We start from the raw sequence: 6,710 nt of genomic DNA on the forward strand, positions 1-6,710 counted from the left end.
TACTTAGTCTTTAGGAGTCTTTTTTATATTTAAAAATCTACTTATTTATTTTGAATTATGACCTATGAAAATAAGCCTGTAGAACAAATATGGTGGGGAATATAAGTGATAAATGATTTACAACATAGCATACAAAAATGTAAAAAATACAAAGAAATATGAATAATAATAATAAAAGGCAGAAAATTTTCAAACATTAATTAGAACAAATTGCTAAAATTATCTGTTTCTCAAAACCGATTGCAAAAGTCTTCCTAGCAGATTTTCAATATATCAGTTTCACTTAACATCTTTAATTTCTTGCTTCTCATCTTAGTGGAAAAGTTAAACTTCCTGCCATAGGCTGTTTTTAAATAGAACCTGGGTCAGTTCTCCCCTAAACCCACAGTTTCAAGTTGCTACGCCATTAATTCCTCCATTGCCTACATGCAACCACTTCCACTTAAAGAGCATTACTTTCAACCCATAAATATACCCATACATCTCTATCTATTTGTTATATTCATGTCTTCTAATCACTCCTTCTATAGGTTTCTTTTCATAGTAACTGTACTTGAGCAAAACTTCTACACTGATTATGTACTTTCTCACTTCTCAATCATCTTAGAATGTCATTATTCATCTTCTCTTTTCTCCTCTTTGTTGGTACTGCTTTTGTTTGACACTAATTGCCTATTTGTTATTCACTCATTCACCCACTTTGAATCTCTTTATGTGTCTCTTTTAGGCAGTAAGTTTAATTCATAAATTTAATTTATTTCAAAATGTTATTTTTGAGATAAAATAGTTTATTTCATGCTATTTGATCTATCAACAGAATTTCAGTGGGTGCTTATTTCATTCTTCTTGAAACTTTATCGTCATCATCAGCATTGTCATCTTTGGACACAATATTATTTTACTTTTAACAGCATTTGTTCTTTCTTAGTTTTCTTCTTACTACTCTGGTCCCGTGCACTTAGTCTTCTTTATGGATTTTTCAATTGCTTCCTAATGTTGAAGCTTGAAATTTATATCAAGGAATATTCATTTCATTTAGGATAACATATGATTTATTGTCACAGGTATGGTAGAGAGACCTTTGCTGTAAGAGATAATAGACCAGAAAAGAAAGTGAAGTCGCTTAGTCCTGTCTGACTCTTTGCAACCCCATGGATTGTAGCCTACTAGCTCCTCCATCCATGGGACGTTCCAGGCAAGGGTACTGGAGTTGGTTGCCATTTCCTTCTCTAGGGGATCTTCCCAACCCAGGGATCGAACCCAGGTCTCCAACATTGCAGGCAGATGCTTTACCGTCTGAGCCACCTGGACTCAAACACTGCTATTGCACTATCAGTATACCTAAGATTCTGCCAGTTATTCTATGAGTCTCAGTTTCCTAATTTACAAGATAGGGATAATAGCTGAAACTCATAGTTGCTTGAGGATTAGGCAGGATCATCTGTTTGAGGCATTTAAAAGAATGACAAGAGTGTGTCCAGTAGATGTCAGCTACTATTTCAGATGAGAGGAAAATTTGAAGTTTCTTATAAACTGTGAAACATTGTATGGTTTAAAGGTATTTTTATTATAAATAATGATGGAAAATGTAGACATTATGGTGGTTGAATGCACACTCTCCATACACATCACATTAACTTTTTAACCTTTTTAAATCTACTTCCCTTTTTTATATCTTGCACTCCTTCCTCTCCCCTTATTTCTTCATTCAATTACCTACACGCTTTTATTTGTCTACTATCTTCCTTTCCTTTTACTTGTTATACTTCAGGTACAGTTTATTAATTACAAGTGACAGAAACAGAATTTAACCTAGTGTGGGCAAAAAGGGAGAACTTTTGGAAATATACTTGCTTAGCCCCTATCATTGAAGGAAAGTTTGAATAAACAAACCATAGAAAGGAGATGGAGTAGCTTAGCCACAGAGGAAACTGGAGCTGGAACTTGAACTCTACCAATGTGATCCATTGCTTTTCTCTGCCTGTCTCAGGGTGGGTTTTTAAAAACATTTTTTCATGAATATAGATTTCTTCCATATAATAGAAAATATGGACAATATCTATTCTCAGGCCCCCTATTTTATAGCTTCTATTATGAGTATTATGAGAGAGATTCTTCTCATTTATTTTCAACAGAAAAAAATAGTAAATAATGTCACATTAAGGAAAAGCTAAGCCCAAAAAACACATCATCTTGCCCATAGCTCTATGTATTGGAGGGTGGGAGGCTCTCAGGAGAAGAGATGTATGCTGGCTGATAATTGCAAGAAGCTCCTATAATTATTCACTAATTTTTCCTGTACAAACAAAAATTGCCCCAAATCAAATATATTCCTTGACAGTCTAGAGATTTTAAGATAAAGTAATAATACTGAGCATATATTTAAAATTTACTATGTGTCAAGTGCTAAGTATTTACATGCATTAGTCAATTTTATTCTCAAGATAACCCTATGAAATAGATTACAATGTTTTACAGAAAAGAGAACTGGTTAACTTTCCAAGGTTGTAGAACAAGTTAGTAACTGACCTAGAATTTGAATGCAGATATTTTTTTCAATTTATTTTTTTATTTTATTATTGGAGTATAATTGCTTTATAGTGTTGTGTTTCTGCTATACAGGAAAGAGAATCAGCTATAAGTATACATTAAAGATTGAAGGCAGGAGGAGAAGGGCACGACAGAATATGGGACAGTTCGATGGCATCACTGACTTGATGGACATGATTTTGAGTAAGATTTGGGAGTTGGTGATGGACAGGGAGGGCTGGCATGCTGCAGTCCATGGGGTTGCAAAGAGTCATACATGACTGAGTGATTAAACTGATACATATACACCCTCCCTTTTGAGCCTCCCTCTTTGCCCCTAATCATGTCCACTGAGTTGATGATGCTATCTAACCATATCGACCTTTATCGTCCCCTTCTTCTTTTGCTTTCAATCTTTCCCAGTGTCATATGAGTTGGCTCTTCACATCAGTTGGCCAAAATCACTGCAGATGGTGACTGCAGTCATGAAATTATAAGAGGAGAAGGGGACGATGGAGGATGAGATGGTTGAACTGAGCTGAACTTAGGTGCTATGAGGAACTGAAATGAGAGGTGGTGTAGCTCCTACACTCAGAAGCACTTACAAGTGAAATACGACCAATAGAATTAAATGCACATAAAAACTGAAAACAGAACACAGAAAGATGACAGCATGTGTGCGGGTGAAGTGTGCAGCAGGCAGCTCTGCTCACACCTGTAGCTACGCAGGAAGCTCTAGCTTGGCCGAGGCTGTGGTGGACACTGTGGCCTCTAGGGGAGATGTTACTAAGCCTGTGGTGACTCCACAACATGAGTGGAGATGCTGAAACAATGTGGCTGAAACAATGACCTTTTCCCTGCAAACGTATTAATATTTCTTGACAAGAGAAATAGTACTAAGTGGGTGAAATGAGGACGTTTTCAGGGGAATAAAGTGCAGAAGACACTAGCAGAGAAAGTGAGACTGCTCTCAAGATATTCACAGACACACTAGAAAAGAGGAAGACTATGCTCTCATACATAACAGCATACAAAACCTGTCCACTGATACTCATGTGAAGGCAAATTTAAAGCATAGGGATTATGTCGATATGGTTTGTATCAAAATTCAGATACCTTCTTATTAGAAGTAATATTAATACCCACAAATTAATGGATTACATTTACTAGCATAGTAATACAAATATAAAACTTGGTGTCATGAAATGGAAACAAAAATAAGACTTGAATCTGTTATTGCAGGTTAATGACTAAAGGGGACTTTACAAATCTTGAAAAAATTTTAAATACCTTAATCGACTCAGGAATGGTTCTTTAAAGCCATTCAATTATTTAATTAAACAGCTAGTTGAGGTGATCAAATTCCAGCTGAGCTATGTTAAATCCTAAAAGGTGATGCTGTGAGAGTGCTGCACTGAATATGCCAGCAAATTTGGTGCAACAGGACTGGAAAGGTCAGTTTTCGTTCCAATCCCAAAGAAGGGCAATGTCAAAGAATGTTTAAACTACTCCACAATTCACTCATTGCACATGCTGACAAAGTAATACTCAAAATCCTTCAAGCTAAGCTTCAACAATATGTGAACCAAGAACTTCCACATGTACAAGCTAGATTTAGAAAAGGCAGAGGAATCAGGGATCAAATTGCCAACGTCTGCTGGATCATAGAAAAAGCAAGAGAATTCCAGAAAAACATCTACTTCTGCTTCACTGACTATGCTAAAGCCTTTGACTGTGTGGATTGCAACAAACTGTGGAAAATTCTTAAAGAGATGGGAATACCAGACAACCTTATATGTCTTCTGAGAAACTTGTATGCAGATGAAGAAGCAACAGTTAGAACCAGACATGGAACAATGGACTGGTTCCAAATTGGGAAAGGAGTATGGCAAGGCTGTATATTGTCACCCTACTTATTTCACTTATATGCAGAATACGTCATGTGAAATGCCAGAATGGATGAAGTTCAAGTTGGAATCAAAATTGCTGGGAGAAATATCAATAACCTCAGATATGCAGATGATACCACCCTTATGGCAGAAAGTGAAGAGGAATCAAAGAGCCTCTTGATGAAGGTGAAAGAGGAGAGAAAAAGCTGGTTTAAAATTCAACATTTAAAAAATGAAGATCATGCCTTCCAATCCCATCACTTCATAGCAAGTAGATGGGGAAACAATGGAAACACTGAAAGAGTTTATTTTCTTGGGCTCCAAAATCACTGCAGATGGTGACTGCAGCCATGAAATTAAAAGACGGTTGCTCCTTGGAAAAAAAAGCTATGACAAGCCTAGACAATACTAAAAAGAAGAGACATCACTTTGCCTCCAAAGTCCCTATAGTCAAAGCTATGGTTTTTCCAGTAGTCATGTATGGATGTGAGAGTTGGACCATAAAGAAGGCTGAGTGCTGAAGAATTTATGCTTTCCAACTCTGTTGTGGGAGAAGACTCTTGAGAGTCCCTTGGACTTCAAGGAGCTCAAACCAGTCAATCCTAAAGAAAATCAACCCCGAATATTCATTGGAAGGACTGTTGCTGCAGTTCCAATACTTTGGCTTCCTAATGGGAAGAGCCAACTCTTTGGAAAGGCCCTGATACTGGGAAAGATTGAGAACAGGAGGTGAAGGCGGTGACAGAGGATGAAATGGTTGGATGGCATCATCAACTTGCTGGACATGAGTTTGAGCAAAAACTGGGAGATTGTGAAGGACAGGGAAGAACAGCCCCCTGGTGTGCTGCAGTCTATGGGGTTGCAAAGAGTCAAACAGGACTGAGTAACTGAACATAAACACAAAATAATGTGTGTATAATAAGGTCTATCTGTACACACATTACAGATTTCACACACCCCCATTTCCTGTTTTTTTCTGGTTGATAGTGATGTGTTTTAAAAATAATTCGTCAAACTGAGAGAGTAGCATTGACATATACACCACCTGTATAAAATAGTTAGTGGGAAGTTGCTGTATAGCACATGTAGCTCAGCTTTGTGCTCTGTGATGACTAAAGGGGTAGAATGGGGTTGGGTGTAAGGGAGTTTCAAGAGGGTGGGAATATATGTATACATACAGCTGGTTCACTTCACTGTATAGGAGAAACTAACACAACATTCTAAAGCAATTATACTCCAATAAAAAATAAAAACATAAAAGTAAAAGTACTTGGTCTTCTTGATTAACATTTCGATTATAGAACCAAAGAATTATATTTTACAAACTTGAAATTTACACACAAAGGTAAGATTTATGGGAGATTCATATATAAAAAAGCTATTCACTCTGCAAATATTTTGAATATTTGTATTTAATTCTGTGTTTAATGTTGAGCTGTTTGTTTTGGTTCCTATTTTTAGAAAATAGATTTGTAAAAGTGTCTATGACCTTAGGTAAGTGAAGGTCTTTGAGGTACAAAATCAACTACAGATTCACTGAGAATGAAAGAGGAAATACAAGATTATATTCCTAAATATTCTGGCTGGCAAAGTTTATGGAAATACATATTTAAATTCTAGCTAAATTCTAGAAAAATCCCCTGATCTAAGGTTGTGGAGATTGGCATTTCAGTCTTGGGAGTGTGTGAAGTTAGAAAGTTTGGGAAAAGTTTAGAATTTTAAAAGATTAGTAAATAATACAGTACAAAAATATAAAAGAATGGATATATGCCATTTTAAGTTTGGAATAAAATTGGAAAATGTCCTCTCTCTCATACACAAAGAGTAAACTTTTGCATATCTTGGAATTAGTCTGTTAGAACTGAGTAAAGTGGAAGATTTAATTAATTAAATATGTTCATTTGAGATACATTGTTATTTCAATTGAAGATAGTCTTATTACCAGGAAATTTATTACTTAGTGATTCCTACTGAAAAAGAAAATATTCATATAAAAATAGATTTTGTTACAGGACTGATAAATAGATAAATATTATAAATTTTATATTAATCTAAATACTCAGATTGCACGTAGTTTTTGTTGGAATTTTCTTTTTGTTATTTTCCCTCAAGAAATATTCCAAGGATTTTAGCAAGGTTAAAGTTGGGGGTATACAGTTGTCCCTCAGCATCCCTGGGTGATTGGTTTCAGGATGCCCCATGGATACCAAAATCTATAGTATTTGCATATAATCTCAGCACATCCTCCTTTATACTCCACAAGACTCCACATATACTTTAAATCATTTCTCG

Source organism: Giraffa tippelskirchi, chromosome 4, assembly GCF_054371585.1.
Source record: "Giraffa tippelskirchi isolate mGirTip1 chromosome 4, T2T-mGirTip1v1.2.pri, whole genome shotgun sequence".
In the NCBI taxonomy this organism is placed as follows: domain Eukaryota; kingdom Metazoa; phylum Chordata; class Mammalia; order Artiodactyla; family Giraffidae; genus Giraffa; species Giraffa tippelskirchi.